Source organism: Mauremys mutica, chromosome 1, assembly GCF_020497125.1.
Source record: "Mauremys mutica isolate MM-2020 ecotype Southern chromosome 1, ASM2049712v1, whole genome shotgun sequence".
Classification (NCBI taxonomy): domain Eukaryota; kingdom Metazoa; phylum Chordata; order Testudines; family Geoemydidae; genus Mauremys; species Mauremys mutica.
This window is the reverse complement of record NC_059072.1, coordinates 81,439,262-81,464,392: the sequence shown is the minus strand read 5'-3', so window position 1 is coordinate 81,464,392 and position 25,131 is coordinate 81,439,262. Positions and strand designations below refer to the sequence as shown.

Genomic DNA, 25,131 nt, shown 5'->3' with positions numbered 1-25,131 from the left:
AAATAGTCCTAGTTTGTCACTCACTCAGGGGCCAATCCTCCTAACCTTGTTCATGCAAGGAGTCCTAGTGAAGGAAGCTACAGGAACAGGCCTTATTACTCAGGCAAAACTCCTATTGAAGTGAGTGGGAGCCATGACTGAATGAAGACCAAGTGAGGACTTCAGGATTTAGCCCTTTTATAATATATGACTAATAGAGGCAATTTGTATTAAATCTGGAGCCAGGTCTCTGTGTATCCCTCCCTCGAGTGTCATGAATCTTGTCTAGGTTCCTTTCTGAGGTACTCAGCAAGGACCTTATATGTGGCATACAATGCGTGGCAACCCACCAGCCTTTGCCCCGGCACACTGACAGCTCAAAAATAAAAATGTTTGGCTGAAATACAAAGAAAGGAAGAAAGATTAAAACAATCTTTGCAGGCCAATATATTTATTTTAGAGCTCATCCTTTCCACTCTTATTCACGGGGTGTAGTCCTTTGGTTTTTAAAGGGGCAGCTCACTAAGTACTGAGAGCGAGTGAGGATAGTAAGCCTGGCCCTTATTGCATTACAATGGTGAAATCAAAGAACTGGACTTTTTGAAGTTTTCCTCCTTCTTGCTCTGGAGAATAAATTGACCTGAAACAGAAAAAAAACAAAAACAAAAAAAAAACCCTTTGACTTCAGCCTTGGAAAAGAGAATTTTTCATTGTGATGCTACTATGGTAGCTTTTCAGGCTAGTCCTTCCTGGCTAAGAAAACTTTGATATAACTATATATATTCTATTGGCTGAATTGCCTTCTAATTGCTGCCTCGCTGCACGGATGGCTTGTAGCTCTCAGCCATGCTCCACATGGTGGTACATCACAGATATGTGGCACTGGGTTTTTTGAATTTGCTGTTAGTTCAATGGGTCTCTTTGCTGCCATGTTGCCCTTCTGTAGGTGCAACAGCTACTGTTCATTATTGCTTGTCCTGTCTATTCCTTCCTCTGTTAATGGCAGCAACAGCACTTAGGGACGGGTCCTCACATTTGCTATCCATACTACTATTAACTTGTGGGGGTGTGGAGTCAGGGAGGAAAAGGAAAAACAAGGTGAAAGGGTAACTGGCTGGTGTTCCCTTCGCACTATTTGCTGGTGGATTCTTCTCCTCAAAGACAAAAATAATGCCCTACTATAGTAACCCCCAATATTTTACATGTATCATTAAAATAGTGACCAAAATGTGCATCAAAAGGAAAATACATTCCCTTCACAATGTCCTTACAGTTTACAAGTATGTACCATGGAAAAGGGTTGGAGAGGAAATGGAGGTGGAAGGATGAGGGTACTATAGGAAGTCACATGGGTATTTACATTTTTATTTGGTTCTTTCACTTTTTCTCTCTCTTTATCCCTCTCTTTCCTCTTAATTTCTTCCCCCACAAGCTCTTTGTACTTAACCTTCTGCCCATCCCCAACCTTCACCTATTCCTCATTGACAATAACCCATGTTACCATATTAGTATGTTTCCTTTACAAGTCTATTTATCTCCCCCTACACCTCATTTTGGCTAATTTCCCTTACAGTGTGTGAGGCACTACTGCCAGTGATGTTAGGAGTTGAAGAGTTTTTTAATGGACTATTAGTGGTCATCTCAGAAACCGAGAAAAATGTCTGCTCCTGCCCTGCACCTGCTATAAGATTACCGAGGAATGCACAACCCCCTGATTTTGTTTGTTTGTTTTCAGCAAGGTTTTTCTAGCTCAAAATGAAATATGCACAGTTGCCTAAGCTAGTCCTCAAAATTACATTACATTAACATTGTAACCTATTTTCAGTTTGCTTGCTAGTGGAACTTAAATTAGGTCCCTCCATCTCTAACCTGAATCTCAATAATATCAGGCTCAATCTCTCAAGTGTAGAAAATAACTTTAAAATTAAACCCAGCAACACACAACTGTGGCAGCCAAGCTTAGGTCATGTAACATAGTATTAATAAGTACGCATGCAATGTAGTTTCCTCTATGGAAATAGAACGCCAACTGGGAACATGGAAGCTTCTCAAGCAAAGATGACTTTCACTTTCTAATGGTTGGCTTATAGAGGATATAACTATCATTACTACAGCTAAAGACTTAAGTTGTATATAGAATACTGGATGCCTGTAGTTAGCTAGTGACTGATATTTCTTGATGGGACATTATGGGAATTTTACCGCGGAGCTTTCGGACAGCACCTTCACTGCAGCACTGGTTGCACAGGCTCAGATAGAGCATTATATTGTGCTGGATGCAATCTGCATACTTGCTGAGCCCTTCCTTATGCCCCTCCTCCACACTCTGTGTACCGGCACGGAAGTCTGCTGCAGAGACATTGAACCTAGCACTCTCTCTGGAGTGGTTTTATGAGTCTGTGCATTTACAAGGGGGGAGGGATGGCACGGGGAAACCCAGAGGATTCAGGGGGCCTGGGGTCTTCGGCGGCGGGTCCTGGGGTGGAAGGACCTCCCGCCGCGGGTCTTCAGGGCACTTTGGCGGCAGATCCCAGAGCGTAAGGATCCCCCCGCCAACAAATTGCCACCGATGACCCGGCACTTTGGCGCCGGGTCCCGGGGCGGAAGGACCCCCCCCACCACAGGTCTTCGGGGCACTTCGGTGGCGGGTCCCGGAGCGAGTGAAGGACCCCGCTCCAGGGACCCCGAAAAACTCTCGTGGGGGCCTGGGGCAAATTGCCCCACTTTCCCTCCCACCCCCCGGGCAGCCTTGGGAGGGCATAAGCAGGGAGAAAGCCATTAAATTTTGTAACAACCTAGTTACTGGGCTTATAGCATCTCTCTCCAAGCACCACCCCCACACAGGGCTAAACTAATCAAGTGTCAGCTGACTTGACAGTTTAAATTAAACATGGAAATACAGATCTGGAAGCGACTTCAAGAGGTCATCTAGTCCAGTCCCCTGCACTGGTGCAGGACCAAGTATACCTACACCATCACTGACAGGTGTTTGTCTAACCTGTTCTTAAAAACCTCCAATGATTCCACAACTTCCCTATGTCCATAAGCTTGTCTTGGTATACAGACATCAGTCTCACACACACAGACAGCTGTCTATTCAAGAGGCTAATACTTTCAGTTGCCATTTGGAAATGCCTACCTTCTTATTTGAGTCACCTATTGCTGTAGCACACATATGCCCCAAATTAATCCTTCCTTCCCAAAAGTACCCAAATGATCTTCTGGACCTAAACTCTACACTATAATTATTTCCTTAAAAAGAAGAAACAAGTCTCTCTAGTGCCAGAAATCAATAAAAAATGTGCTGAAGTAGACCCTAATTTTCCTCCATATAAGCCAACAAAAAGGGACTCTTTTGAGAGGTCACTTACTCCTCTGACCGCTTTCCCCACCAAGCACAGATCTCTCACTCCTAATCTGATTCCTACATAGTTTCCATCCAACCTGGAAAAGATTAGCAAACCTTCCCCACATGCCTCCCATTAAGCTCACTCACACACACCTGGCACAATCCTCCCCTGGCATGAGTGTGCACATGCGCGTGTAACATACTGACAGCTGCTGCACAACTGTGGGAAAATTCTGCAGACACCACTTTGAGCTTTCCAAGGTATTTCAGATTTTGAATTGAAAACCAACTCAGCAGAGCAACCAGCAAGCATGTGGAAAAGCCATGTAGCGTGGCTATTATTCTCCACCTGACTTTCCTCCCAATCTGTGCTGTCACTAACAACTCATTTGGATATGAATCTAACATTCTGCCCTATATCAGGTAATATCCCACGCAAAAAACAGAAGAAAAAGAGAGAGAGAGAGATCTGGAGTAGACCTATAATGGGCTTTTCTGAGTGCTGTATATTCATGTGCACAGATGTATGAATCTTATGCCCATGAAAATGGAAAAGTAAGGGCTAGATTCACAAAAGGTACTTGGGTACCTAACTGCCACTTTAGGTGGCATAGTCCATGATTTAGGTGCTACTGGCATTCACAAAAGCACCACTCAGCTGCTGCCTAACCCTGTAGGTGCCTAACGTCTCTAGGCACTTATGGGTATGTCTACACTGCATCAGGGAGGGGAACCTCCATGCCTGGGTTGACAGACTTGTTAGTGGGGCTCGCACTAGCATGCTAAAAAGAACTGTGTAGATGGCTGCAACTTGGGCTGGAGCTTGGCCTTTCAAGTCCTGCCCCCACACCCCACCCTGAGCAAGTGAGCCTAAGCTCCAACATGAGTTGCAGCACCTACACAACTATTTTTAGTGCATTAGTACAAGTCCCACTAGCATCAGGATGTTAACCCGGGCTGGAGGCTTGCTCCCAGATGTGGTGTAGGCACACCCTAAGTTTCCACTAGTAAAGTCTCCATGGCACCTACATTTTGGTGACTCTAGCCCTTGTGACTTTAGCCCTAAGTGACCACAGGCAGCATGTGAGCAGGCCTCTGTGCAAACATCCGAACAGCATTGCCCCTGTGCACCTGACATATGACCCACAATACACTTGATGCCAGCATTCCAACAGACTTCTCTTCCTCTTGAGTAGACACTCAAACTGGCACTGACAAAATGACACTCAAATTGACAATCATACGAAACTGTGTTTGATTTGTGACTGATAAACAAACTGGGGACTACGTTGAGCAGATAGTCATGGTTATTATTTGTTAGATGCCGGCAGTATCTTCTGGGCTTTGAGATTGAGATAGAAAGACAGACCCTACACTCTAGGACACAGACATACGAGGTCTATTCAGTTCATTAAGACCTGCCCAGTACAATGAGATCTGAACATCTATTAACAATGTGTTAAACCATGAAACTAGCATATGTCACACACAGTCCCTTCTCCAAAGCAGACATTTTTAATTTCTGTGCTATGTGCTTTTATTGAGCTGTTGCTCCATGTATAAGGGAAGAATGGAAAAGGGCATGAAAGGGGAGTGGGAGAAGAAACTGAAAGGAGCTTTTTTTGGAAAATAGTAAATTCACATTTTTCAGGGCATCACAACTATTTGTAGGGGGGCGGGGGAAACGGTGCACGGGAGGAGAGGGGGATGTCCAAACTTCCTTAACATTTCTCAACAACATTTTAAAAAAGCAATGTCATTTTGAACTTACATTTTTGACAACATTGTTAGTTCAGAACATATTGTTTAGAAAATGTCATTTTTAAATGATCACTTTTTTTTTTGGCCTAAATGAAATTTTGTTCACTTTTTTGTTTCATTGAGAATTCAGTTTTGATTCTTGAGGACTGGCAGGGTTGGATCATCCACTGAACCAAAAAAAACAAAACAAAACCAAACCAAAAACAAAAACCCCAACCCAATCATTCACTTGACTCGACTTTGAGGCTAGCATCAATAATGGAGCAAAGGTGACTGATGGAACAAGATCTGAGATGTGGGCCAGGGCTGAGGCATGCAGGCCTTGAATGTGAGGACAAGAAGTTTAGCTTAGTACAGCGAGTGAGCAAGGTGAAGCCAATAGAATGACAGAATGGTGGTGGTGGTAGTAGTAGCAGTGGTGCGGTGACATGGGCTGTTTAGCAGGCAAAGATAATGATTTGGGCTTTAGTGTTTGGGTGATTGGAAGGCAACACTATGCTAAAAGTGGAACTGATCAGGAATTTTTCAGTGAACCATTTTTGCCAGAAATTGCCAATTTGTCAGAGCTGAAACTATGCAAGTTGTTTTTGACTAATTTGCCATGTGAACACGTTTGAGGGGGAAAAAACTGAAATTGTCAAAATATCCCATTGCGATATTTTTCAATTCAGAATGACTTTCTAGAAATGTAAGTTAATTTATGGTTATAAAAAGTTAGAAAAAATAAAAAATTGAAAGGAAACTGTTCAAAATCATCAGAACATTCACACTGGCAAATCCAAAGTTTTTTATCATTATTATTTTGTGAAAAAATCCTAGATTTTGTTTTTAGTCCTGATTTGGGATAGGAACAAGTTTATAAATCTCAAAATTTCTCACAGGATTGGAAAAAAAAACCCAAAACATTTCCCACTCAGCTCTAGGTACCATGGAAACCAGAAAGGAAGTTACAATTGGTAACGTCAGAGATGTCAGAATGTGGATGAGTATTCTGCCTGCTAAGACTTAGAGTAAGAGTCAGATCTTTGAACTGGAGAGAGAGAGAGAAGCAATAATATTTGTCGACCCACTGGATGCATGGGAGAAGTGGAGTCAAAGATTATACTCAGCATGAGAGTCAGAGATGGGAAAGAGGGTGTGGCTGTCAGCAGCAGTGGCAAAGAATAAGAAGAGGGCACGCAAGGATAGATCTAGTTATAGTTGATCCTGCCTCAGAGCAGGAGGCTGGACTAGCTGACCTCTCGAGCTCCCCTCCAGCCCTACATTTCAGTGATTCTATGATTTAAAAGGAAAATAAGGCACTCAGTGTGTCTGCCTGGTCTACACTAGGCGTTTAAATCGGTTTTAGGAGCGTAAAACCGATTTAACGCCACACCTGTCCACACTAGGAGGCACCTTATATCGATTTTAATGGCTCTTTAAATCGGTTTCTGTACTCCTCCCCGACGAGAGGAGTAGCGCTAATATCGGGATTAACATATCAGAATAGGGTTAGTGTGGCCGCAAATCGACGGTATTGGCCTCCGGGCGGTATCCCACAGTGCACCACTGTGACCGCTCTGGACAGCATTCTGAACTCTGATGCACTGGCCAGGTAGACAGGAAAAGCCCCGCGAACTTTTGAAATTCATTTCCTGCTTCCCCAGCGTGGAGAGCTCATCAGCACAGGTGACCACGCACAGCTCATCTGCACAGGTAACAATGCAGTCTCCTGAGAATCGAAAAAGAGCCCCAGCATGGACTGCATGGGAGGTACTGGATCTGATCACTATATGGGGAGAGGATTCAGTGCTAACAGAACTGCGTTCCAAAAGACGAAATGAAAAAGTATTTGAAAGAATTTCTAAGGCTATGACGGATAAAGGCCACAGCAGGGACTCAGTGCAGTGCAGAGTGAAAGTTAAGGAACTCAGACAAGCCTACCAGAAAACCAAAGAAGCAAACGGAAGGTCCGGGGCAGGTCGAAAAACATGCCGCTTCTATGCTGAGCTGCATGCAATTTTAGGGGGCTGCGCCACAAGTACCCCACCCCTGACCGTGGATTCCGAGGTGGGGGTTGTAATCTCTGCCATGGCTGAGGATTATGCAGATGGGGAAGATGAAGAAGAGGAGGACGACCTAGCAGAGAGCACACAGCACTCCGTGAGCCCCAGCAGCCAGGAACTTTTTATCACCCTGACGGAATTACCCTCCTCCCAGCCCTCCCAAGCAACTATCCCAGACAATGACGCCATGGAAGGGACCTCTGGTGAGTGTACCTTTGCAAATAGCAAACTTTTTTTTTAAGCAAGAGTTTTTTAATGATTGATTTGCCCTGAGGACTTGGGATGCATTCGCAGATAGTATAGTCACTTAGAAAAGTTTGTTAACATGTCCGGGGATTGAGAGGAAATCCTCCAGGGACATCTCGATGAAGCGCTCCTGTAGGTACTCCAGAAGCCTTTTCAGAAGGTTTCTGGGCAAGGCAGCCTTGTTCCGCCCACCATGGTAGGACACTTTACCACGCCATGCATGTAGCAAGTAATCAGGTATCATTGCATGGCAAAGCATAGCAGCGTTTGGTCCCGGTGATTGCTGGCATTCAAGAAGCATCCGTTCTTTATCTCGCTGTGTTATCCTCAGCAAAGTGATATCGTTCAGGATAACCTGGTTAAAAATCAGGAATTTAAGTAAGAGGGATGGCCATTTTCCTACTGGGTTCATGGACTGCAGCAGCTTAAAAAAAAATCCTTTCCTGCACGTAGCCAAGCGGGGGGAGGGGAGGAGTGAAATGCCGATGATCTTTTTTGTGTTTGGTCAGCGGGGCTTCCCCAAGCTACCAGCCACGCAGTGGGTGGGGGGGTGGGAAGGGTGTTGATTAGCAGGGAGCTAGCGTGGTATTAGCCATGCGTTGGGGGGAGGGGTAAATCACTACAGAAGCCGAAAGACAGTGGCTTACTATGGCCACATGCAAGCTGAATTCTGATGCCCGGACCTGTGTCTGTGAGATCTGTAACTCCAGAGCTGCAGGCACTCAGTATTAAGATGAAAAATGCGACCTTGTAGGGAAATCACATGTGCTATGTAAGGTGAATAGTGCTGTTCACTGTGAAAGAGTATAACCATTGTTCTGTAAAATGTATCTTTTTAAATATTTCTCTCCCTCATGCAGCTGCACATTTTTCAAGCGTCCCTCCTCCATCCCAAAGGCTAGCACAGATAAGGCGGAGGAAAAAGAAGACGCGAGATGAAATGTTCTCAGATATTATAGAAGTTACATGCAATGAAAGAGCTCATCTGAATGAGTGGAAGGACGTGGTATCAAATTACAGGAAAGAGGCCAGTGAACATGAGGACAGGAGGGACACCCGAGATAAGAGGTGGCGGCAGGAAGACCGGCAGGAAAATCAGCGGTGGCGGGATGCAACTCTGGGGCTGCTGCGTGATCAAACTGACATGCTCCGGCGTCTGGTGGAGCTTCAGGAATGGCAGCAGGATCACAGAGTGCCGCTGCAGCCCCTGTATAACCACCCTCAACCCTCACCATGTTCCACATCCTCCTCACCCAGACGTGTAAGAACACGTGGGGGGAGGCTCCGTGCACCCGCCCACTCCACCCCCGTGGACAGCCCAACCAGAAGGCTGTCATTACTGTGAAATTTTTTTAATGGCCTTCTCCATCCCTCCTATCCTCCTCACAAACCACACCCTTACTTCTCTCCCTCTTTTTATAATGAATTAATAAAGAATATATGATTTTTAAACGAGAGTGACTTTATTTGCATAAGTAAGCTGTACTCGAAGGGGGAGGGTGAGTTGCTTACAGGGAATGAGTCAATCAAGGGGGGGTGGGAGTTCATCAACAAACACAGCAGTCACACTGTACCCTGGCCATTGATGAAGCTCGTTTTCAAAGCTTCTCAGATGCGCACCGCTTCCTGGTGTGCTCTTCTAATCTCCCTGGTGTCTGGCTGCGCGTAATCAGCGGCCAGGTGATTTGCCTCAGCCTCCCACCCCGCCATAAAGGTCTCCTCCTTACTCTCACAGAGATTGTGGAGAATACAGCAAGCAGCAATAACATAGGGGACATTGGTTTGGCTGAGGTCTGAGCGAATCAGTAATGTGCGCCAGCGCGCCTTTAAACGGCCAAATGCACATTCCACCACCATTCTGCACTTGCTCAGCCTGTAATTGAACAGATCCTGACCACTGTCCAGGCTGCCTGTGTATGGCTTCATGAGCCATGGCATCAAGGGGTATGCTCGGTCCCCCAGGATAACGACAGGCATTTCAATATCCCCAACTGTTATTTTCTGGTCTGGGAAGTAATTCCCTTGCTGCAGCCGTAGTGCTTCTGAATATGCGAGCGTCATGAACCCTCCCTGGCCATCCCACATGGATGTTTGTGAAACGTCCCTTGTGATCCACCAGTGCTTGCAGCACCATTGAAAAGTACCCCTTCCGGTTTATGTACTGGGTGCCCTGGTGCTGCGATGCCAAGATAGGGATATGGGTTCCATCTATCGCCCCACCACAGTTAGGGAATCCCAGTGCAGCAAAGCCATCCACTATGGCCTGCACGTTTCCCAGAGTCACAACCTTTCGTAGCAGCAGCTTAGTGATTGCTTTGGCTACTTGCATCACAGCAGCCCCCACAGTAGATTTTCCAACTCCAAATTGATTCCCGACTGACCGGTAGCTGTTTGGCGTTGCAAGCTTCCACAGGGCTATCGCCACTCACTTCTCTACTGTGAGGGCTGCTCTCATCTTGGTATTATGGCGTTTCAGGGCAGGGGCAAGCAAGTCACAAAGTTCCATGAAAGTGCCCTTACGCATGCGAAAGTTTCGCAGCCACTGGGAATCGTCCCACACCTGCAACACAATGCGGTCCCACCAGTCAGTGCTTGTTTCACGGGCCCAAAATCGCCGTTCAATGGATAGAATCTGCCCCATTACCATCAGGATCTCCAAAGCGCAGGGGCCCGCGGTTTGAGAGAATTCTGTGTCTACGTCCTCATCACTGTCATCGCCGCGCTGCCGTATCCGCCTCCTCCTCGCCTCGGTGTGAAGGTCCTGGTTCACCATATACTGCACGAGAGTGCGCGAGGTGTTTAAAACATCCACGATTGCGGTATTGAGCTGAGCAGGGTCCATGCTTGCTGTGCTATGGCGTCTGCACAGTTCACCAAGCAAAAAAGGCGCGAAACGCTTGTCTGCTGCTTTCAGGGAGGGAGGGGTGAGGCTGTACCCAGAACCACCCGCGACAATGATTTTTGCCCCATCAGGCACTGGGATCTCAACCCGGAAATTCCAAGGGGCGGGGGAGGCTGCGGGAACTATGGGATAGCTACAGGATAGCTACCCACAGTGCAACGCTCCAGAAATCGACGCTAGCCTTGGACCATGGACGCACACCACCGATTTAATGTGTTTAGTGTGGCCGCGCGCACTCGATTTTATACAATCTGTTTTGCTAAACCGGTTTATGTAAATTTGGAATAATCCCGTAGTGTAGATGTACCCCAAGATGAACTTCAGCTGGCAACAGGCTATCCAAAAATGATATGTTGGAAAGACAGTTTTGTAATGGTATGCAGGCTTGGGTGGAGATCATGAGACTCATTATTGTGCACATCCTTTGGGATGGGAGTGAAGACCTTGAAACTGTAAAAATATGTTGAGGAAAACAGAAGTCTTTACTGTGTATATAGTAAAAACTGGTAACAAGACATATGAAGAGAACCCTCCCCCCCACCGGGAAGATAGATATTTGCTGAGACTTTATTTTTCTGGGACTTCAGATATAACCTCAAGAAGGTATAGCCCCATGTTTGAAAACTCACCCCATATATGGAAACAGCATGTCCTTTTTGGAAACTTGAATTTGTTCATAGTTTAGGGAATCTTACAGCAATTACAAATTACAATACAATTCTGTCTTGTTGGCAGGCAGGATGGAAATTTTGAATCCACTTTTAAAAAGAAAAGCATTTCTTTTCAGTGTTACTGTGCCATTGCATTTGTATTAACCCTTAGAACATAGAGAACTTTTCATTAAATGACAATACTAGAAGTTGTATACTAAGGGTTTGGAAAATGGGTTTTATAAGGACAGGCAGTCTGGGGCTTGGGATCAGTCTCTGTTCCCCAACTAACTGAATCCTTCCTTGATCCCCCAGACATACACTACCAGTTGACACATGGCCCATCTTTGGGGAATGTAGGGCTAGTCTGGTTACCCCTGGGAGAGTTGCTAGAGACTGCTGTTGGGTGGCAAGAGGGAGGGATCATGAGAGAGGTGGAGAACTGGGTTGTTTTGAATACACTGAGATTTGGATTCTGAAGGTAAGCATGTTCCTCTTGTAACAATTCTGTGGCTGCACGGACTTCACAGATATTAGCACGGGACAGAAATAATAATCTTCTATCCTGAAAACATAACCCTGCCTGCTCTACCATTTGACCTACCGGGGACTCTCTCTCAGTTGTGGTAGGCCACCCGCTGCACAGTGACATCATCCCACACACCTGAGTTGTTCTGACATTTTAGTGGAAGGCAATGATAGTGTTGTGTGATCTCACAGTCTTTTTACTGGTGGGTGAGCACACCAGGCAGAGTTCCTAGAATGATGACATAGGTACGAGTTCAGTCAACAATACAACATGTGTTTATTATAATTTATTATTGGAAGAGGGTATAAAGGCAGCTGCCCACTTGCTGCTGCTATGGCTGACTAGAACAGTTTTGATTTCTTTCCAGGCAGGAAGCACACCCACTGCACCCACAACTTCTTGAGAGTAGGATCCTTTCTTTCTGGGAGACCCTCTCCTCCCCCAATAGGGCTTGTCTGTGGATGTGCCACACAGAGCCAGCCTGCACAGTAACTGTTACAGTACACACACTAAATATTAATGATAAGTTACTCTGAGTCCTAAGATTTAACATGCAATTGGCACTACAGAATAGGTTTATAACCACAATAAATATTTTTCATAGGCTGATGTTTTACCATGGGCACTGGGAACTCCATACACCTTCGTACAGTGGTTCTCAAACTTATTTGATCTCATGACCCCCTTCTTTGTGTCTGTAGTAATTTATGCCCCCTCCCTGCCCCATCACAGAAGTAGTTGTACTGATATATGTGGCATGTGCTTCACTTGAATCAGTTTTGGCTTCTTTGTTTTTCACTTGAGTTTTTTTTTTCCCTGTTGCACGAATGAGCCAATCGTCCATTGTAATAAGAGCAAAAGCAGAATTGGAATTGTGGTCAATGCTTACAATTAAACGTGCACACTGCGACGGAGCACATGGATTAGCATACAGATGGCAATCACTTTGTATAATGCTATGCAAGCTTAACAGAAATCTGTCAAAATGCACCGCGCCCTCTGAAGACCTGGTATGTCTGGAGGAATCAGCCTTGCTTGTTTGGTAGCTACCCATTGCTGTGGATAAAATGTGCACAGTAAGATTTTTTTTTTCCTAAAGTAGCTCACCCCCCCCCCAATACATCCCGTGTTCTGCCCCCCAGTTTGAGAACTCTGCCTTAGTATAAGCCGTATCCAACCTATTCATCTAACCAATGTCCCTCAAATATTTGCTCTAGCTTTAAGTTCCTTGGGAGTCCTAGTGCCAGATCCAAATAACAGAGAGACAAGGGAAGTGAGGTAATATCTGTTACTGGACCAGCTTCTGTTGGTGAGAGAGATAAGCTTTTGAGCTTACACCGAGCTCTTCTTCAGGTCTGGGAAAACTTACTTAAGTTCTACTTCTACCCATACTGCTGCCTTCCAATCACCCAAGACATGACAGCCCAACTTACTTCCATAAGTAAGTTTCACAGACCTGAAGAAGAGCTCTGAGTATGCTTGAAAGCTTGTCTCTCTCACCAACAGAAGTCCAGCAATAATCACACCATTGCCAAATACAGAAATAATATAACTGGCAATACTGATGGAACGCATTGCTCCCTGTCATACCCAAAGCCTGTCCTGTAATGCCCCCTACGCTAGGGAAATGGAGCCAGAAGAGGGAGCTGTAGGGCTGGCTACACCCCTACTTTTAGGGTATTTCTACACTGGAGCTGGAGTTGTAATTTCCAGCTCAGGTAAACACAGCTGTGCTAGCTCTGATCAAATAGTGTTCTAAAAATAGAAGTGTGGCTGCGGCTGTGCAAGGGTCTGGAGGGGCTAGCCACTCAGGTACCTATCTAGCATTTCAGATAGGATCACACTCGAGCTGCTGCAGCTACACGTCTATTTTTAGCAGGCTAACTGGCTCAGAGCTCGTGTAGGTACATCTACCCGAACTGGAAATTACACCTACAGGACCAGAGTAGATCTACCTTAAGGCAATCATCAGCTGCTTCCTTGAGGCATCTTTAAATCCCCTTGGTGCCACTGCAGGGGCCACAGATCTTCCTCAGAACGTGCAGCAACTGTCCTACCATACTACATAAGTACATTCAAAAAACTACATTAAAAGATTATTAAGGATGCAAAGTCAAGCACTCAAAAGTTAGGAAATTTTTCATTCAGAATATCTAGGCTTTTAGGCATTTGATTTTTGAACAAAAGAAAAATTTTTTTCCATGAACCAAAAAAAAAAAAAAAAAAAGTGCTCTGTCAAAAATCCAATTTTTTGCTGAAAAACAGTTTGGTCAGAAAAATATCAACCAGCCCTGAGAAAAGCCATTGTATCAGTGGTTCATACTTTCAGTGTGGGCCACACTTCTAATGAGGGGGGAAGATGTTGTCGACCACTTCCCATTGCAGTGTCCCCAACACAACCCCTAACTATGTTTGTGACAACTACAACATCCTGAATGAATTTAATATAGGTATAGTTGATAATATTAAGTTTAAATTTAATTAGTTTTCTTTTCACCAGTTTCCTTTGATTTCTTCATCTCAAGATCCCATGCACATGTGGCCCACTAGGAACTTCACAAGAGGGAAATGGCCTTTAATTCTACATCTGCAGAATTCCTTTTCTTCCCATTGACTCTTCTTTCTCTCCACTGCACTTCTTTTCTCCACCACTCTCTGCTGAAGTATCTTGTTGAAACACTACAGCATCCAGAAGAACTAGAGTCACGAGGTCTCACTTGTGGCTATGGTCTGTTCTTACGTTTGCAGGGGACCCTTATGGTTTCCAAGCATACTCCTCTTCAACACCAGCTTCTGCAAAGTTACAGGCTCTTTACTGAAACAAGGGAGTGGGTCCTTGCAGCAACATCTGTGAGGAAAGAAGTGGAATCAGCATCATCTGACCAGAACATGCTGCACAGTTCAACAATAGTTTGCAGATCACTGCTTAAGAACTGCTGCTAACTCACCTCTGTTGTATATGGAGAAATCGCATGGTAAATATGGACTTTTTAATGGTAACCAATGTCTATAGATACTCTTTTCAATTACCAGTTTATTACCATAGTCCATATCTGAGGTCTGAGACTACTTTACTCAGTTGTTTCACTATACTGTGCTGATAAAATACAAGACTGATATGAGACTTATTTTTAAATTATTTAGTTAGCTTATAATAGCTAAGTATTTATTTCTGCTAACCTTTGTGTATATTATTAGGAATATTTTGTGGGGGACAGATGGCTGTTGAGGCATACAGAATAATTGCGGTGTAGTGTTAAACTATTCAAACTGACTGAGAGGTGCCTCTTTACTGATCTCTGTTAATTCCATTTTAATCCTCACAAAGTATTTAATGATATCCCAGAGCGATTATCTTTTCCAGGTGGACATTTTTGGCAGACATCCAAAAAATAATAGCAGTAATAACACAAAAATTTAGCCTGCAGTGTATAATGGAGTCAAAGCTGAGGAACATGCTGAAACTTATAATGTGTAAACAGCAGCAGCCAGTGTAGGAATGACTATAAAAGTAATACACAGCAAAATAATAATAATATAAACCCTAGAGGCAATCCTTTGTATTTTAAGCATTCAGTAAGATAATTTTAAGTTTAACTGACTGAAATCAAAACAATTTAAGCAGAACATATAATTATTTTTCAATTATTTCATTCACTCAATCAGTCAAAATCTTTATTTTTGCAGAGACATGGCAATGACAATTTGTCTAAAGATGGTTATGAAATTGCAACATACCTGCAGATAATAATCATAATACTTTGCACTTCAATAACACCTTCCATTCCAGTATCTCAAAACAGTTTTATCAATATTAATTAATTCTCCACACACCCTGTGAATTAGGCAAGTTGTTATCCTATCTCAGTTTTACAGACAGGGAAACCAAGTCACCAACTGACATGGGGTTTGATCCAGCAGTTGGATCCAGCTGGAACACTAGTGACTCTTGCACCTGTGCAGTCCCAATGATATTAGTGTGACTGGGCTGGCATCAGGATCCACTTGTGTGGATCCAGCTGCAGGACTGCAGCTTGGGCAATTAGTACAAGGTCACACAGACAGCCCCTGTCAGAGCTGGGAACAGAATGCAGACCATCTGACTCCTACTCCTGTGCTTTAGCCACAACACCATCCTCCCCCTCTTAACATAAACATCTAGATTCTGTTGAATATCAGTGGGAAACTCCCTGACATAAAATTGCACATAAAAGGCAACCCAAAGTCCTCCAGACATAATAAGGGTATGCCTGTCTACTTCTTCATCGTTAGTGTAAATTAACTCTGCTTTTTGTTTAGTTTTTTTTAAAAAGGCAGGTCTGTTTTTCATATCTTCAGTGAAGACTTGCTTTGCGATGCATACTTGGGCCTGATCATCCCCTGCATTCATTCCTGCAGTGGAGATGAAAAACAAAATCCTGCTAATAGGAGCCCGAGCAAAGCTCTCCTTGACTTGCAGGATCAGGGTGTTGGCATACAGAGTGTGTGTGCGTGGCGGGGGAGGGGGCTGAGCCATTATGGTCACTAATAAAATGAAGCTCATTTTTATGTATGGATAAGGAGGATATGAATTTCTATACTTCCAAAAAGTTTGTCCCTTGTAAGTTTAACCTTTCAATATCTTGGGTTTCTAACATTTTCTTTTTAAATGTAACCCTTCTGCCTGGTGGAGTTGGCAGCAACAAGGACTAGGTTCAATATCTAGTGGTTCCTCTTAACAATACAAAACAAAACTGGATTGAGCCCCTCCACCGTAATCTGGGAAAATTTAACACCACCCCAGGTGCCTCTAAGAGGCAATATTTCCCCTCTCATAAGCACGGAGGCTATTTATAACAAATAAGAACTTTCACTAAAAGGAAAAGGGAACCAAGTATTAGTTTGGGAAAACACCACAACCACATTCAAAAGCATGCAAACATAAGTAAACCCAACTCCACAGCACACTGGGCAGTGTCCTTTGCCTCAGTTTCCCAAATAGCGGTGGGAAAGTCTGACAAATGAATGTCCCTTTAACACATCATCTGCTGCACCGCACTCACCATTGACTGTTCTTGGTTAGTGCAGAGTTCAGAGGGGCTTTCTCAGCGTTCACCTTCTACCCATTGGGCAGAGCACTGAGCAATGTCTCTGCTGCTGCTGCCTCTGCAACTGGCTGACAGCTGCCGCTGTCTTTCCGCCATCACTGTCCACCATTCTGCTGCTGCCACTCTCTGCTACCACTGTCTCTCCATCACTGCTCTCTGGTACCGCCGTCCCTCTGCTATGAGGTTCTACCACTTAACCTAACTCTCAGTGATTTCAGCAGGTATGGGAAACCTCACTACTACTGCAGCTTCTGTGCTGCCTTTCACTTTTCCCACACAAGGTCTAAGGCTTAACCTCTTGACTTGCTCAGCAGTGAGGACAGCTCTAGGAATCACCAAATGGAAACAAAGACTCCTAATCAGCTTATTAACCTATTTTTTGAAGATCATTATTGCCCCCTGGAATGTGCTTGCTACACAAGGGAAGACACCAGTTTGCAGGAGAAAACAACAGTTCTGAAACAGCATACAGCAGATAAAGCAGTCAGATACATCTAGTACATCCCTTAAATAAACAGTTTAAAAATAATTTTCATATATTATGTAAGGATACCTATTACTTCAGTACAATGGAAATTTATGAGCAACTAATGGGTACTTGATAACAAGTGAACATAAATTAATGCCATGTTATAATAGAATTCCTATGTAATTATGTGATACCCTCATGGGGTTACCAAAAACAAATAATGAATAATGATTTTTTCAACATACACAAAAGGATGTAATAATAATTTTTCATTTGTGATGTACAGATGATCAAATACTACACTGTTAGGTATCAGCATATATTACATAGATTCACACAGAGAGAAGAAACTTAAAAATAAAAAGAAATTATGAACTACATAGAAGAGAGGCTGTGTAAAAAGTAGAACATTTGCTTTTGAAAATAATTTGTATATTAAATCTAAACTAACATTATAATATAGCAAATGAGGGCTAGATTGTGACCTCCGTACTCCCAATGGTAAGCAATTACTTTAATAAATAGAAACAATTCAAGCCAAAGCGAGCAGCTGTTCGCCAATGAGAATGAGAGGTTTACAATGTGGCCACTGATATTTTTTGAAAGACTTTCTTCACTACAACTTTTGACATACTCTCTCATTTGGCTGTATTACTTTTTCAGAGTGGCCCCATGCTCAGAGAAAGGATTCTCTAAAATCCTATATGGACTCTCCTTTAATGAGATATATTTCATAAATAACATGACAGATTTTATCCATTTGGACTAACTGAGTGAATATTTGTCACTGGAGTTCTTGGTACTGAATAACAACAAGCTCAATCATGGAACAATAGAAGGAACCTTTGAAAGTATGCAAAAAGCTCACGTCTTTACACTGATTAGAATAATCTTTGCAGCATCACTACCGATCTGCCAATTATCCTTGTAAAACTAAGGGTAAACAACAGCAGAATCAGACAAATGTCAGAGCAAACTTTGGCTAGGTGCAACAACTTGAAGATACTTATCCTAGATAGTAACAAACTAATCAGCAAATCCATTCCCGGGGCATTACACTCTTCAAAACCTTTGTGCATAATCGAGATGAGCTTCAATCAAGTGAGCAATGTTTCTGCAAATCTCATCACACCCTTAAGGAATGATACTTGGAAGCCAATAAAATATCAGTGATTCCTATGATGTCTTCACTGAACTATTGGAGCTGGAAAAGCTTGATTTCAGCCACAATCAGATTACTAATAAGGGCATTAAGAAAAAGACTTTTTGTAACATGATTAAACTTTTCTTCTTCTTCTTCAACGCTTAGCCAGACAGTTGGCCATAGCAATCGTTTGCCATTTGGTCCATTCCTGCACAACTGAAAAGGTTTGATGGCCTGAGAGTCCAACATCAGAACAGACTTGATGAACCCATATAATAGGGAGCCTGTCTCTGGGCCGCCTCCACCCCTTGGTTGGTGGAATTTTATCCTAGATGTTACAAGCCACCCAGAGAACAGCATTCGCTGGAACGCCTTGTGGCATCCTTGCGACATGACCGAAAAGCATAAGGCACTGCCTTCGGACAATGGCCCCAGTAGTGTTTAGACCCGAGCGACCATAAACATCTGCATTACAGATGAAGTCATTCCACTTTATGCCCAATATATGACATTGACATTTTGTGTGGAAAGCCTCCAGCTTTGTCAAGCAAAGAGCTAAGATCTACAGGCCGATCACCTTGCTCTCTGTTCCAGAGAAGGTGTTTGCACATATTTTTCTGGCACGCCCGGAGCCTTTGCTACATCAGAAGTGTTGTCCCCCACAGTCAGGCTTTATGAGGAACAGGCAGGGCCGGCGCTTCCATTAGGCGACCCTAGGCAGTCGCCTAGGGCACCAGGATTCGGGGGGGCGGCATTTTGTGTGCTCCCCATGGGGCACACGGGAGCTTCCAGTTCCGCTCCCGTCGCACCGCCGAAGAAGGACTTTTTGCCGACGTGCTGCGGAAAACAGCGGCAGGCAATTGAACAGCTCAATGACTGCCGCTGTCGCCTGCGGCATTTCAGCGGAAGGTCCTTCTTTGGCAGCGCGACGGGAGCGGAACCGGAAGCTCCCGTGTGCCCCGTGGGGAGCGCACAAAATGCCGCCCCCCGTCTAATGTGGGCCTGTTCCCAGGAACTCTGGTGCCGCTCCTGGGAACAGGTCCACATTAGATGCCATTTTGGCCCTCCACCAGTTGTCGGGAGATACATCGTGAGTTCAGGAAGCCCCTGCACATAGCGTATGTTGGTCTTAAGGCTGCATTTGATTCAGTAGACCATGTCACGTTATGGAAGGCCTTAAAGGCATAGGTATCCCTACCACTCTGCTGGACGTGATTAGAGAGCTGCATAAAATGGAACCACTGCCCATGTTCATCTGGGAAACCGGATGTCAGCGCCTTTTAAATCGGTATCTGACATTAGGCAGGGTTGCATTCTGGCCCCTGCACTCTTTTGTTGGGCAATGGATTTCATAATGCAGCATTCTGTTAGGTCCAAAGGCATTATTAAACTGGAAAGCTGAAACTGGCAAAGAATTTGCTCACTGCAGTATCTAAAGATTTATCCACTGCTTGCATCTGAAGAAGTGGGTATTCACCCACGAAAGCTCATGCTGCAAAATGTCTGTTAGTCTATAAGGTGCCACAGGATTCTTTGCTGCTTATCCAAATTTCTGAAAGAGTTAATGCTTGACACAACCAGCATGTCTTTAGTGAAGAAAGAGGCATTTTTTAAAACTAGCAAATCTCATTTGAATTGATCTTTCAAATAATAAAATAATCCACATAGCTGCTGGAGCAGTAAAAGGCCTATCAGTCTTCACCACTTAGCTTTAACTCACAATGGGCTATCAGAGGTTCCTTGCCAGCTACTTATCACATTATAGTCTCTTCCTCTTCCATAATCATATTCACTCTATACTGATAGACTCTTTCTGTGGCAGTCACAGCATTGAGAGCCATCTTTGTCTTGTCTGTTTAGAGACCAACCAGATCTGTCCCAGTAATAGTGATGTGCACACACTCAGGTGCTGGGAAGGGTGGTTCACTCTTATTAAATACATACATTACATGTGTGTGAGAAGAAGACAGTGGAATTCTTTTAGAAGGAATGTCAGAGTGGAGATTAACCTTTGACTTCTGGCCTATTCAATCAAGACAGCAATAACAGAGGCAGGGACATAAGAAGCCAGCCAAATGATTTAAAAGTATTTAGCCAAAACATTTTAAAATAGTTTCCAAGTTCATATTGTCTGTAAGGCTTCTAAAATTAAAAATAATAATATTTTGGATTTTTTTTTAAATATTATCCATCCAACTAATAATCCCATTCACATTTACCCTGGTTGGTAATATGTATTTGCAGATTAAAGAATGTATTTTTTTTAAAAATCCTGGACAGAAAAATAACCAGATTAAAATATACATGTTTTCAGGCTGGTTTTTGAATGTTAGAATTCTTGATGTTTGATTTGTGTCCATTTATTCTTTTGTGTAGAGACTGTCCGGCTTGGCCACTGTACATGGCAGAGGGGCATTGCTGGCAGATGATGGTATATATCACATTGGTAGATGTGCAGGTGAACGAGCCTCTGATGGTGTGGCTGACGTGACTAGGTCCTATGATGGTGTTCCTTGAATAGAAATGTACATCACCCTAGAAGCAGCAGGATTAAAAAAAACCTTTTGCAGTGATAATCAGGATGGCCCATTTCAAACAGTTGACAAGAAGGTGTGAGTAACAGTAGGGAAAAATTAGCATGGGGAAATAGTTTTTACTTTGTGTAATGACCCATCCATTCCCAATCTTTATTCAAGCCTAATTTAATGATGTCCAGTTTGCAAATTAATTCCAGTTCTGCAGTTTCTCACTGGACTCTGGTTTTGAAGTTTTTTTGTTGCTGAAGAATTGCAACTTTTAGGTCTGTAACTGATGGTGTTCCTTGAATAGAAATGTATGTCACCCTGCCCAGGCCCTACTGCCCACTGTCACATAGACACCTCTATAGAATTGTCTTCAGTGCTGTACAGGGGATATGTCCCTCTTGTAGGTCCTCTCCTCGTGTCTACTCTCTCCCACCATGTGCAATGCAACTGCATCATTTCTCTTGCTGTGGCAACCTCTGTGGAGGCTGGTTTTACCCCTTATTGAAGAGTAACCCATTTTAAAATTGTTATTCTGTCCTGTACAGACTAGGTCCCTAGCTCCATAAAGGTTGCTACATATGGCTTCAAAGGCACAAAGCTGACCCAAATGGTCAGCTGGGGCATCCTCTGTCAGAGGGGAATACTTTGGTGGAAAAGAGCAAGCTTCTGCACCACCACTGTTCACATCTCCTGGAGTAGGAGGTGACTCCCCGGAAACTGCTAGCTACCCATGGCTGTAACTTAGCGCAGTGCACAGCCCTGAAGCTGAGCAAACTTACAAGGGGAGATGAACCAGCTTCTGGCAGCTCTTTGGATTCAGTGAGTGCAAAGGTGCTGAAAGGCACAGGGCCTCTTATTAATTAAAGATAATGGGCCCCATGTTCCCTTTTCCATCCGCATGGGGAAGGGAGACCGTGGACTGGGGATGTTCTCTGGTGCCATCCTCCCCCTTCTCCTAATGCAGTGGGATCCCCTTCAGGGGTGCTCTATGGATTTTAGGCAGTGGGCAGGTTTGGGGAGACCTTCTGGGTGCCTTCATATTCCCACTTTTTAACCTTGTGGAGGCAGCTTTCACTTGTGCTTCTTTCCCTTCTAAGGCAGTTCAGGGGAAAGTCATTCTTCCAGGAGCCAGCAGGAGATGATGGGGCCAGGTGGCACATTGGAGGCAAGGAGCGTATGCACAGATGACCTTTGCTACCTGTGGCTCTCCAAGATCTACCCCAGGGGTTCTCAAACTGGGGATCAGGACCTCTCAAGGGGTCATGAGGTTATTACATGGGGGGTCGTGAGCTGTCAGCCTCCACCCCAAACCCTGCTTTGCCTCTAGTATTTATCATGGTGTTAAATATATTAAATGTTTTTAATTTATAAAGGGGGGGGGGAAGTGTCGCACTCAGAGGTTTGCTATGTGAAAGGGGTCACCAATACAAAAGTTTGAGAACCACTGATCTATACAGATCTCATGGGAACTATGGGCTAAGAGAGCCAACTCCTAGCTTCCTTTGTCAGGGGAAACCAGAACAATTTCTTCCCCCAAATCAAAGGCAGAATTCATTAGAATTCATTAGCAAATTGAAACTGGCAGAGCTTCCTCTGTGAGATTTTGCCTTTATTGTTTTGGTTTGTTTGCTTTAATCCATTAACAGAAGTATTTGTCCCTTGCATTTGTGCCAGTAGCGACTGAACATGCTTTATATGGGAAACTGAACCTTCTTTTACAAACACCAGGTGGTGGTGCTGAGTTATGCAGATAATTTAAGAAACTGCTTGCAGCTGTTGCTTCATTGTACAACAACAGATTGGAAATGGGCACTCCCTACACTTTTTCCTGTTGGAGAGCCATTTAATGTTCCCCTTTACTATGTAGAATAAAGATTAAGACATGTTTGAAAGTGAGTTTTGAAAAGAAATACTGGGAAAATAAATAAATGGCAATCACTGCACAGCACAATAACATCAAACCCCTACAAATATCTTACGTGACACACACCGACTTATTTTTGTAGAAATAGAATAGATAGTTGATATAACTTTATAAACATTCATGAATTTATCCTTTGCAACTTTATTTTTTGAATGGCATTTTTCATTCATCATTCAAATAATTTGAAATATCAAAATGGAGCATTTTTTTCCCCCTCCTGTTCTCAAAGACTCATAGACTTTAAGGCCAGACGGGACCATGATGATCATCTAGGCTGCCCTCCTGCACATTGCAGTCACAGAACCTCACCCACCCACTCCTGTAATAGACATCTCTGGCTGAGTTACTGAAGTCCTCAAATCTTGATGGAAAGACTTCAAGTTACAGAGAATCAGATCCTTAATTTTCTTAGCATAATCAGTTTGAAGTGTATATTTTCCACTTTGGTAGCAGTAATTGTGCAGTGTCTCTTACTCATCAGTGAGTGTTTCGCCGTTGGTGTTAATTCAGATCCCACCAAAATGAGGTCTTTTGTTAAGCAAAGGTAATGTGATATTGAAACAAAACAACTGCTAAAATGAGTTTTAAATATATTTCCAGTTTTTCCTACTGATTGCTGCAATTCTGCTTCTGACTGATACCATTGTGTCATATTACCATTGTAATTCTGCACTGTTGTCTGGAATATCACAAAATAGCTAACAGATCCAGCAACACTGAGCATGCTCAGATTCACCTTTTTTCCTTCCCAAACTGGCCACTGAAGCACATATATGTACATTTATGAAGACATATTTGAGTAAAATGTACACCACTTTAATGACTTAATTGGCTGTTTACCGGAGCACAGAGCTCTCCAGACATAGCTCATTTTAGGGGACTTAGAAGTTGAATTGAGAAGCCTTTGAAAATTTGTCCCTAATTCACCCTCTTGGCAACTTTTTTATTTCTCTTGTATCATATTAACCACTGCGTCCTCTTATCTTGTCTCTGTTTAGAACATGATTACAAATACAGTAGTTTTGTTGCATTTTATAACATTTTCGGCCTACCTGCTTAATTTAAGATGAAGTACAATATAATTGTAGAGAGACCATTTTGTCAACAGTACAAATCAATCTCAAACTTCTTTGAGTTCACTCATTCCAAATAACTACCTGATTGCTTTGATAAGAGGTTAGTAAAATAGCATTAGCCCAATCTGACAGTACTCACAAATGTTTGGGAGAGGAAGGATGATCTTGTAATTAAGACACTGGATTATATGTTAGGATCTCTTGGTTCTTTCCCCAGGTGTACCACAGACTTCTCAAGCACGCTACTTAATCTCTTTGGTCCATATGGTCAGATGGTATCAATTGATGTAGCTCCACTGAAGTCAACTGAGCTACAGTGGTTTTCCCAGCTGAAGTTCTTTAGGTCTTAATTCTCTATCTGTAAAATGTGGCTAGTAATTCTTCTCAACTTCCCAAGTTGAAAAGGATTAATTCATTAAAGTCTGTGCAGCACTCAGCACAGTGATTGGAACCATATAAATATCTAGATAGACAGAAGGATAAATTGTGAACTTGGAACTCAGACTTGGATTTTAAAAAGATTACAAAGATTCATGAAACCTTTGTGCACACCTGGGACTGATTATATTTTTGTGTCAAAAACAGTGGAGATTTTCAAGTTCCCATTATTTTGATTATCAAATGAGCATGATTCAGTCGTTTTGACTGCAAGGTCTTTTAGTTGAGAATCAATCTCAAAGTTAAACAGGGAGGTGCAAATCAACACGGATTGAAACCAAAGGAAACCTTGGCACAAACAAATTTTCACACAACTCTCTCTCAGTATCTTACTTTATAAATTAGGTTAAAGTAGGGCTCATCAAATGTTTCACCTAGATAATACATCTTTTAATATTAAACAGCATTATAATGTGTGTACATGACAGTATTTATTTTGTGACAATCCCTCAGTATTAATTAAAGACATGATTCAGCAAAATAATTTAAGCACCTGCTTATCTTTAAGCATATGAATGGTCCCACTGAAGTCAATGTCACTACTCATGCTTAAAATCAGGCAAAATTATTAGAGGAACCCCTTATTCCTCCCCCCGCACCATTTCCTTCCCCCCCCCAACAAACACACACTGTCTTCCACAGCTTTCCAGCTGATTTCCTGCCAGAACGTTATGGTACAGAGTTATTATAATGTTTTTCCACTGAATCCACATAATACTATACATTTTCCAGTACTTATCATTTAATTACTGTTCCCATTCCAGGCTGCACAAAGGAATACTTAAGCATAATTTACTTTTTGTTTTTTATACTTAGTGCAGGACAAAGAAATAAAAAAAAAACGGATTAAGTAAATAAGACAAAAATGGTATGACAGAATTGCTTGAAATATTTTGTTTTACTTGTAAAAGTTAAAACAAAACAATAAAATCCCAACATATAAAGTGCAGTACAGTTTATCTATACAGAACACAAGGGATATGCTGAGCTGCAAGCAGAGAGAGAAA

The 25,131-nt window shown here is 43.1% G+C and overlaps 1 long non-coding RNA gene across 2 annotated transcripts; it reads right to left on the bottom strand.

Annotated features, from left to right (window-relative positions):
• Positions 1-504: 504 nt before the first annotated feature.
• On the bottom strand, positions 505-23,972 carry LOC123361933. Of its 2 annotated transcripts, none has more exons than XR_006576281.1 (3): positions 23,826-23,972; positions 13,959-14,309; positions 505-619 (listed from the first exon to the last, which is right to left on the bottom strand). It is a non-coding gene; the product is annotated as an uncharacterized LOC123361933 (long non-coding RNA). The 2 variants fall into 2 exon arrangements; XR_006576280.1 differs by lacking the exon at positions 505-619 and adding an exon at positions 11,844-12,517.
• Positions 23,973-25,131: the final 1,159 nt, after the last annotated feature.